Source organism: Sceloporus undulatus, chromosome 4 (genome assembly GCF_019175285.1).
Source record: "Sceloporus undulatus isolate JIND9_A2432 ecotype Alabama chromosome 4, SceUnd_v1.1, whole genome shotgun sequence".
In the NCBI taxonomy this organism is placed as follows: domain Eukaryota; kingdom Metazoa; phylum Chordata; class Lepidosauria; order Squamata; family Phrynosomatidae; genus Sceloporus; species Sceloporus undulatus.
The window spans coordinates 201,777,939-201,788,928 of record NC_056525.1 but is presented as its reverse complement, the minus strand read 5'-3'; the positions used below and the strand labels follow the sequence as shown (position 1 = coordinate 201,788,928).

General features: G+C 39.6%; 1 pseudogene; it reads left to right on the top strand.

The window, feature by feature from the left end:
* The first annotated feature begins 5,718 nt into the window (after nt 1-5,718).
* LOC121929130 lies at nt 5,719-8,154 on the top strand (annotated as a pseudogene).
* Nucleotides 8,155-10,990: the final 2,836 nt, after the last annotated feature.

Below are 10,990 nucleotides of genomic sequence, written 5' to 3'. Positions count from 1 at the left end.
AAAAGGATTAGTGTGTTGCCCTTCTTCTACCTTACTTATTGTAGAAACTCATGTCACAGCAATGTTAATTTATCTTACTATATGCCTAATTATGACAGGCCAATATGAAACACACCCTCTACAATAAGTAAATGGAGGGTTAGATACAAGCTCTGTGAATTAGATATGGATAAATTTGATAAAGAGTCAGTTGGGCATAGTAATTTTAAAGCTAGATTAAGACTCTGGGTTCAAATTCCCATTCAGCCCTGGAAACCTACTGATTGACCTTGGGCAAGTCACATTATCTCAGTCTAAGAGAAAGGTGAGGGCAAACTTCCTCTGAATAAACCCATAAACAGCTGCATACTTTTGTGAAGTAAAGAATAAAGTTCTAATCTTTCAGTATTAGAAAAATAGCAATATTGGCCTATGGAGAAAGGACCCTTTGTATTGATCTATTCTTTTCCACTAGCGTATATCCACTTGATTATGTGTCTTGTTAGAACATCCCCAGTTGATTCAACTTGAGTGCTTCTGACATTTCCACAGTTACTCAGATATTCTACCAAACAGCAGGGGAAATCTTGCTAATGAAGAAATAACAAGTGGAAGATTTGTATAAATATTTAGCCAATTGCAGGAAGGTACTATTAATTTTGTTTTAATGCTGGCCATTGAGAAAGCACAATAAGATGGCTTGTTGTGTCTTCTGAAAAAGTGTACTTGTGTTTCTTTTCCTGTGCCACAGGGCACTTTCATTTCCTGATTCTATTATATACTAAGTGGCCACCTGAACCTTCCAATGAACTTGTTCTATTGTGTTTTTCTATTTTTAATCCTGAAAGAGTAAACACATTTCTCATCAGATGTGTTACAGGCTGCTATACATTGCAGAGATTTATGAAGGTGCCACTAGGTTATTACAGAGCCATTCATTTATAAATAAGTGTCCATTCTGAAAGGAAGCCAGAAATGATAGCAGCGTTTTCCATCATTTCAAAAATCTATATTAAAAAAATGATGCCCCTTTTTATGGCAGCAACAGCTCTATTGCTGTAATTTGGACTTCATGCTTTTCAATGTCTGTATGTTTCCAGACCTAATGTATGATTCAGGTACAAAAAAAGATGATGCATTAGATTCTTTAGAACACAGTCCACAAAGAGTAATGCAACAGCTGATTCAATATTCATTTATAACAACCAGAGTACAGTCTGCAGGCCATGCTCACTGGGCATCATTCAGGCTGCAAATAAATATATCCCCTACTTTGGATTTCAGGAATTCTTTTGCAAACTTTACAGTGAAATACCTTCTTTGACATTGTAGAGAGATCTTGTAGCACCTTTGAGACAAATAGAAAGAAAGAAAATTGGCAGCATGAGCTTTCATAGACTTCAGTCTCCTTCCTTAGATGCATCTGAGGAAGCAGACTGAGGTCTATGAAACCTCATGTTGCCAATTTCTTTTATTCAGTTAGTCTCAAAGGTGCTACAAGATCTCTCTACATACTGATTCTACAGACTAACACAGCTATATCTTTGAATTCTACTTCTTTGACATTGTTTGCAGACATTAACAAGCTGATTTTTCTGAAAAGGTCGTTACCATTCTATGGAGCCAGTGTGGTATAGTGGTTTGAGTATTGGGACCTTACTGCACAGGCTCCAGGCATGGGATGAGAACTGTCCAAAAGGGACTGGGAAGGGAACGGAATGAGTGGGGAGCACATTTTACAGCACACAGGAAGTCCCTCACTCATTCCGTTCCCTTCCCTTCCATTCCCAATCCTTCTCAGAGGAGGCGATTTTTGAGAACTGTTCTGAACAGTTCTCAAAAATCACATCCTCTGAGATGGATTGGGAATGGAAGGGAAAGGAACACAATGGAATGGGGACTTCCTGTGTGCAGTAAAATGCATCCCCCACTCGTTCCCCAGTCGTTCCTAGCCCTTTTCGTTCCATTCTTGTCCTGTGCCTAGAGCCCCTGTGCGGAAAGGTCCTAGGACTACAACTATGGAGACCAGGGTTTATTCCCAGATTGGATGTGAAACCCTCTGGATGGCCTTGGGCACGTCACATGTTCTCAGTCTCAGGGGAAGGCAATGGCAAACCTCCTCTGAACAAATCATGCCAAGAAAACCTCATGCCAGGTTTTGCCTTAGGGTCGCCATAAGTCGGAAATAACTTGAAGGCACACAGCAACAACAGTTATACAGAGCACATGGAACCCATACCTAGGTTTTAGCCACTTGTGGAAAGACTTATTTTAGAACTGGAAACCTTGTTTTGTATTGAAATCATGTTGATGGCTTTTTTTTCTTTTATCATAAGTTATACTGGCTTGAGGCACTTTTTGGAGTGGCATGTAGCAGCATTAAGAGGGATGGCTGAGGAGGCCATCTCTATCACTAGAGAAAGCTGCCTTGCTGGCTCCTGAGGCTCTCATAAACAAGCAAGGAAATTTCCCCTTCTGACGGGGATGACTTTCAGTGCTATCTCCTATCCTTGCAGTGCTCATAGATATTTTACCTTGTCACTGTACCAGTGCCTATGCTACCACCTACATTACCTGGGCGTAAGCACCACTGAACACTGTAGGACTTGAGGCCTGAGTAACTATGCATAGGATTATGCTGAATGCCCCCTGCTCACTAGATGAAGAGCTAGCTAAAGCTTTTAGCAGAGGCTGGATCTGAACTACAGAAATAATGCAGTTTGACACCTCTTTAGCTGTCATGGCTGTATCCTATGGAATACTGGGGTCTGTACTTTGTTGTGGCACTACAGGTCTCTGGGAGAAAAGGCTAAATTTCTCATGAAACTACAAATCCCATCATTCCATAGTATTGAGCCAAGGCAGTTAAAGTATCAAACTGCATTATTTTTATAGTGTGGATGCAGCCAGAATCTTTCCCATATTCAACAGCCTCAATTTTCCATTCTGAGGCTCAGAGCAGAAGAAGATAAAGGATGGAGTTATAGCCAAGAGCATTCTGTAACTAATTTCAAATGTCCTCAGCAAGTGATTGGTTCAGCTTTTAGACAAGAAGGATGTGTTTCCTAGTAGTCTTCTAGCCAGCAGAAAGAGAAAATCATAGAATCATAAAGTTGGATGAAACTACATCCAGACCAACTCCATTCTGCCATGCAGGAACACACAATCAAAGCACCCTCAACAGATGGCCATCTAGCCTCTGTTTAAAGACCTCCAAAGGAGAATCCATCACTCTCTGAGGGAGTGTGTTCCAATATTGAACATCTCTTACTGTCAGGAAGTTTCTCCTAATGTTTAGTTGGAATCTTTTCTCCTGTAGTTTCCATCCATTGTTCCGTGTCCCAGTCTTTGAATCAGAAGAAAACAAGCTTGCTCCTCAACTTGACATCCCTTCAGATACTTCAACAAGGCTATCATATCACCTTTTAACCTTCTCTTCTCCAGGCTAAACATACCCAGCTCCCTAAGACTCTCCTCTAGAACATGGTTTCCAGGCCTTTCACCATTTTAGTTGCACTCCTTTGGACATGCTCCAGCTTGTCAACATCCTTTTTGAATTGTGGTGCCCAGGACTGCACACAGTATTCCAGGTGAGACCTAACCAAAGCAAAATAGAGTGCTGTTATTACTTTCATTGATCTAGAAGCTATATTTTTATTGATGCAGCCTAGAATCACATTGGCTTCTTAGCTGCCACATCAAACTATTGACTCTTGTTCACCTTGTGGTCTATTAGGACTCCTAGATCCCTTTCTTATGTACTGTTGTTAAGCCACGTGTCCCCCATACTATTTCTATGCATTTTTTTTTGCCATAAGTGCCCTTACATTTCTTTGTGTTGAAATTAATTTTGTTAGTTTTGGCCCAGCTATCTAATCTATTAAGGCAATTTTGAATTTTGATATTGTCCTCTGGAGTGTTACCTACTCTTCTAAATTTGCTGTCATCTGCAAATTTCATAAGCATCTCCTCTATTCCTCCATTCAAGTCATTGATAAAGATGTTGAATAGCACTGGGCCCAGGATAGAACCCTGTGGCACACTGCTAGTCACTTATTTCTGGAGGAAACACATTTAATAGGGAAAAACAGATTCCAAACCCTGATGTGTACATAAGGGGAAATGGTCACAGATCTAACACGCTTTCTGTGTCAAGCTGCCCAACTTCAGTTAGAAGTGAAATGTCTATGGAAATGTGTAGAATTGTGCACTGTGGAATCCATAAGAACCCACTTGCGCACCTGGTCCAGCCAGAGCAAGTGCTGTGGAAACAGATTTCAATGAGTGGCTTTTCTTACTGAACTGTCTAAAGGAGTTAGATGAGTCACAAAACTCACATAACAGGACAAGTTTAGTGCACTTTGAAAAGAGGAGCAGGATTCAGTCCAGCCCTGATCCACTCCTTCATCTTTCTCCTTATCTTTATAGATGATTGGCACTGCCACTTAACTGTTTAACTACTTTCTATGCACAAGTTTTTTTTTAACATCTGTGAATTGGTGGATTAAGTTCCTGGTTTCAGAAGCCTACCACTGAAATACAGAAGAATTATTGTTATAGCACAGACTTTTATCTAAGCACCAGGAATTTTCTTTCTTTGAGATTACAGTTTAATGAAAAGCCAAATGTCATCTTTTTGACATATGTTTTGTTCTTCATTTTGCTTTGTGTTCAGTGAAAGGGTCAGGAAGAAGACTTGGATGCATCAGTCATCATGGCAGCATTTCTCATTTCCATTCAAAAATAGTTTGATAGGATGTCTGGAAGAACTATTGTCCTTAGCAGTCGATTTCCACGTTATATTGAGATTGTATCTTGAAAATCTCAGTGCCTACATCCTTAGGTTCAATAGAAGGTCCACATCTGTCTAAATAAGCCATTCTTCAACTTGGTTTATTTTAAATAAATGTAAAATAAAATTGCCAGTCACAAAGTCACACCACTGGACTGTTTTGTAGTTGCATACTCCAGTGCACTGAACCAAGTGGTTTAAACAGAATGGATGTTAATTTCCATTCATAAAGCAATTTAGAATAATAATTTAACATAATATCACAAGTTAACAGAATAAACATGAAAGCATCCTATTAAATATTTTAAATAGATCTGAAATGTGTTTAATCTTCTGATACTCTATCTCTATTTTAGGATCAGCTCTGACATGATAAGCATCTTAACTATAGATTTAAAATGACAGTTCAGTATGCAAATGTGGCTAAAATACTGCATTTAATTTTTTTAATAAATGAAATTCATATTAAGTGAAAGTCAATCAGACAAATTACAAAAGGCCTTTTCCCTCTGCACTTTTATGAGTTTGGATTCAAATTTCCTTTCAATCAAACAAAGCTGCCACTGATATTACTATCAATATTTTGCTTAATATACAGAGTAATCTTAATTTCATAATATACAGAACAACCCTAGAGTGAAAATCTATTGTGTAGAAGGGATTAGGATAATGCCAAGAAGATTAAAATAACCTAGCTAAATGTACTAACAACTACCATATATACTTGACTATGAGTTGGCCTCATGTACAAGTCGAGGGTAGGTATAATCATCTAAATATCTTAGGGCCCTAAATCTGGCACTTAAAAATTAAATACTGTTAACACCTTGGGAGACTAAAACAATTTTCATTTAGCATCTAAAATAGCCATGGATAATCTGTGGGGTTTGAGATGATGAATTGCCATTCACATCATCTCCATACACCACAGTCAATGATGAGGCATCATGAGAACTGGGAAGAGTCCACCTGCTGTATGTAGAACACATTTTCATGACCAGCCCAGCCACTGAAACTGCTGCTTACACTGACAGTTTCCCAAATCCAGATCTTCCACTGAGTCTGGTATCCTGTTGGTTTATGCTAACTACAGCAAACTCATCCAATTATAACTGTTGAATGGTTAGTCAACATGTGGATAAATCTAATGGGTTCATTAGGTCTTCTCTAATCAGGACTTAAAGAGGATTTACACCTGAGTATGATAATTCAACCTTAACTTCCATGACCAAATTCATGAAGAAGCAGATGGAATAAAGGAAGAAGCATATATGGCTATTCCTCAAATACCAGAATAACAAACAAAAGAATTATGTTTTGCTAAAGTTCATCAAGAAGCCAAATACATACGTAGCTCAATATCCCTGGAAGTCAGCCAATACCAGTTACTACTATGATTGGCTATAAACCAGTCATTAAAAAAATTTTTTTTAAATATATTTACAGTTGTTTGCATTGAATGCTCGTTCTCTATATTGTCTGTATAAGATGCAACTTCTTACTTCTATGTCATTGGTCCAAAATACACTGCTGAAATAATCTAGTTTGAAACCACTTTAACTACCCTATCTCAGTGCTAGGGAATCCTGGGAATTGTAGTTTATAGTGGTACCAAACCTCTCTGACAGAGGCGGCTAAATGTTTCACAAAACTACGGTTCCCAGAATTTCGTACTATTGAGCCAGGGCAATTAAAGCAATCTCAAACTGTTTTCGGACCATTAAAACACTCTTTCTTCCCTAACAGCAGTCCAGCAAACTCAGCACTGGTGTTGGGAGAAGAAATGATGTCATGTTTGTGATTTTAAATTTGAGTTGCAACTTGACTTGACAAAAGTAACAAATGTGGCCACTCTAGTGGACATCAGTATTAGCTAGTATGAGGCAGCCTAATTCTCCTCAATCCTGCTGATTGAATAAAGGAACCTTTGGTGTTGGAAACAGCCTAATGCCACATTACCCCCCCCCCCCCCATGGTAATAAGAAACACGAGAAATGTGGTAAGACCTGCCACTCCACTGAATGGTAGAAGAGTAGTTTAGTGAGTGCAGGACAGTTTGCATGGCATTTACAACCTTGCAATCTAAGAGAAGTGAATGACTGTGCAAGAGGTTGAGGAGTAAAGGGAGGAAAGCCACTTTTGCTACCCCAGCATCTACTGCCTAAGGATCTTGCCGCTACCAGCCAGACACTGCTCCCAGTTTTGCCATAGGAAGGGGTCTGTCTCCGGTCCTGCAGTGGGATGGGGAGAGGAAGAGGATGTCAGCGCAACTGCTGGGGTCCAACAACCACTGTCAGCAACTCAAACGAGTCCTGTGGTTAAATCAGACCTTTTGAGCAGAGCCAGCAATTTTCGAAGCTGAAGCGTGGCTCCAAAAGCAGTTGAAATAACAGCAACTGGATGTCTTCCAGGAACTGAAGCAATGCAGGAACCTCCGGGGACACTCAGCAAAGCGATGCAAGACTTCTACTGATAAACCACCAGAGAAGCAAAGTCTCCCGAAGTGCTCTTTATTCACAATGCTATAATACAAATACAGATCTTCAAAACGCCAAACCATACCAAACCAACTCCTACTACAAACCCACAAGCTATCACTTGCAACCCCCTGGGTTTATATAGACTCCAGACCATGTGGTCTCCCAAACCCAGTGAGTTCCTGTGTGTAACCATGTCATGTGTCCCCTGTGCAATCCAGACACATGGTTTCATCATCCATGGCTACGTGCACTTAGACACTGAAGTGTCCTTGAGCCAATGAGCATCAGCTGTGCTGATCAACCTTGTCCTTCTGCTGAAATGTTCATGGTCAAACACACACACATCAAGCATTTCCCTGTGTGCTGTGTTTTAACCCTTCAAATCCCTGACAGAGGAGGAGGTATTTGTGGTGTTTCCCCACAACCACAAAGATGAATGACTGGATTTCAAGCATGGCTGCCTGTCCATTATCCTCTTACTGCTGCTAAGTTGTGCTTGGAGGAGCCAAGATCTCTGCTATGGAGCATGTTGAGCCCTGGAGGATCAGCTGGACTGGGAAATTTCTTAGGTAGACCTCAAGGAAACCATCCAGATAGGCATCAACCAAGATGGAAGCCAATCCATTGTAGAGGTGCCCTATGACAGGACTGAAGCTCATTTGACAGAACTTTTGGAGTGCATCTGTGAGAAGATGAATAATAATGAGAAGAAAATGGATCCCTCCACCCACTGGAAAAGGTATGTGAGAATAATTTCTCATGATTGAACCAAGGTAGACCTTTCCAAAACCAGAATTGACATGAAGCCTGAAATTTGCATGTGAGAGTATAGCTGAAATGTATGAAGATGAGATCATAGAATTCTTCTCCCATGAGGTAGAAAATGTCTTGTGGAATCCATGAGGGTGCTGGTTTGAAGCCTCAAGTATATGGAAAATTAGGGTAGACTGAGACAGGTGATATTTTTCAAAGGGTTTTATAAATGTTTGATATCTTTTTATTTTATTATCATTTATTTTCACTTAAAGGTCTATCAGTGATGGCAAGAAAATAAATCATGCTGTGACTCAGCCATAGGAAGGGGACAAGAGGTAGCTTTGAGATAGATCTTATACTCTGTTTTCTCTATAAAACAGAATTTATGATCAGGTTTAAAGTGCAGCTGCAGCCATTCAACATCCTTTGGAATACAGCAGTATAGGAGCAAGTAGGAGGTAAAAAAAGAACAGAAGAGCCTTGCTGGGTCAGACCAAAGGCCCAACCAGTCCAACATCTGTTTCCACAGTAGCAAATAAATGTCTATTGGGATCCCAAAAGCAGCATATGAATATGACAGCAGCCTGCTGTTGCTGATCCCCAGCAACTGATATACAGAGGCATATTGTTATTGTGTGCCTTCAAGTTACTTCTGACTTATGCCAACCCTAAGGTGAAATTATCACAGGGCTTCCTTGGCAAGATTTGTTCAGAAGGTGCTTCTCTTTGCCATCCTGAGGCTGAGAAAATGTGAGTTGCCCAAGGTCACCCAGTGGGTTTCCATGGCCAAATGGGGATTTGAACCCTGATCTCCCAGGTCCTAGTCCAACATTCAAACCACTACACCACACTGTATCTTACAAACTATGCCTTAGAGAGGCATATTGTTCCTGATATTGGAAGGAATATATATCAGTCATGACTAGTAGCTACTGATACACCCATCATTCATGAATTTGCCCAGTCCTCCATTAAAAGTGTCCAACATCACAGCCTAATGTCATAGGATTCCACAATTTAGCAATGTGTTGTATGTAGAAGTATTTCTATTTATCTTTTCTATTTCTATTTATCTTTTAGTTATAGAATAAAAGAACATGGTAGAATTTGCCATTCTGTATAAGCTACAAAACTAATTTACTGTGAAATACAGTGAGCCCAATGAGGAACAGATCCCCCGCGTAAAGCAAGGGCCCACTGTACTCTCATTGATACCAGCATAAGTGATGCAATCACTGTAGTCAGGATGTATTCCATGGACATTCTACATTTTAGTGTACTTGGACTTACTATACAGTTTCAAGTCTGTCTTTTTGGGTGTTAGTGGCCTGTACTGTTTGTTAACACACAATGAATTGCAACTGGTAATTTGCTATTGCTGTTGTGGTCCAGCCTTTACAGCTCTTAATTTCAACCAGCCAGCTATAAGCTTTGTTCATTTAACTTTCATTACTTGATACTTCCATTAAAAGGACATACTTAATACGATTAGCCATACAATATGTAACTTTAAATCCATCGGGAAGTAAATACCAAAGACCCAAGCCAATTTAACAGCTCTTATATATGCTCTCAGATGTCTGTGTCCCTTCTGAAGTAATGTAAACAAAGAGCAAAAACATAGCCACATCTGCCTCAAGGCAGGAGCATTTACTGTTCCTTGCAAGTTGGCCCCAGATGTTTTCAGGCATTGGCTCAAAAACTACAGGACACCTGGGATTTATTTAGTTTGTAATGTCCATAAAATTAAACCAATTAAATTAGTTGTAATTTATTGTAGTACCTTCAGTGCATAAGTTAAGGAAAAAAAAAAACCTTTGGCCTCTATCAAAGTTAATGGAATCTTTGCTGTTGAATTCAGGATTTCAGGGGGAGAAGGATTTTGAGTTGAATCTATCTGATCATGGGGCTGGAAACCTTATTCAGAGGCTCAGACTAGAAAGGTCACTTGGAAAAAAGTAGAGGTGATATGACAGCCATCTCTAAATATCTGAAGGAGTATTGTGTAGAAGATGGAGCAGCCTAATTTTCTGTTGCACTAGAGCAGGGGTCTAGAGCAGGGGTTCCCAACATTTTTGAGTCACGGAGCCCTTTTTAGAATCAATTCTAAGAGGCCTACCCTATGTCTTACAATTAATGGTGTTTAGGAGTAGTGTTACCTTTTGTTTCTTATTCTTTAATTGCATTCCAATTTTATTTCTTTCCTTTTCCTGGAGCGGCCACAGAGCACCTGGGAAGTGCACACAGAGCCCTAAGGGCTCCTTGAAGCACAGGTTGGGAACTGTTGGTCTAGAGTATGAACCACTGAAGTCTAGAAAAGAGATTCTACCTAAATATTACAAAGAACTTTCTGATAGAGTTGTTTGACAATGGAATAGATTACCTCAGAAGGTAGTGCACTCTCCATCATTAAAGTTTTTTTAAAAAAGAGAGGTTAGATGTAGTGGCATTACTTGGGGTGTGTGTGGGATTTGTACCACACCAGGTGATTCTCTGGGGGCAGGGTGACACCACGGTTTCTCAGACATCTGCATTTTGGCAGAAATGGGCTGTGACATTTGCCTGTGTCCCTTTAAAATGCTGAAGAGATGGTATGAGGGGAGTGAGGCTCAGGGGGAGAGAAAGGGGAGGTACCAGTTTTTTTAAAAAAATAAAATTTCAAATTTCAAGAAATTTTAATTTTTTAATTTTAATTTTTTAAAAAAATCTTTTCAAAATTTTTAACCACATTAAACTATGTACACATAAATGCATTTAGGCTGTGCATATCAAGTTGTAATTTAAAGCTATATTTTAATTTTGCTGGTTGTTTATGTCACAACTATTACTATTAGATTCAGTGATATATGAGAATTATGATTTATGAGCAACATTTGTACAAAAAACCATACTAAGGGCTCTGTATGCTATGGTAAAGAAAGTGGTCATTGTATGCGTGGGATTACACCATGAGTTACCACACCGGGTGCCAGCAACCCTGTTG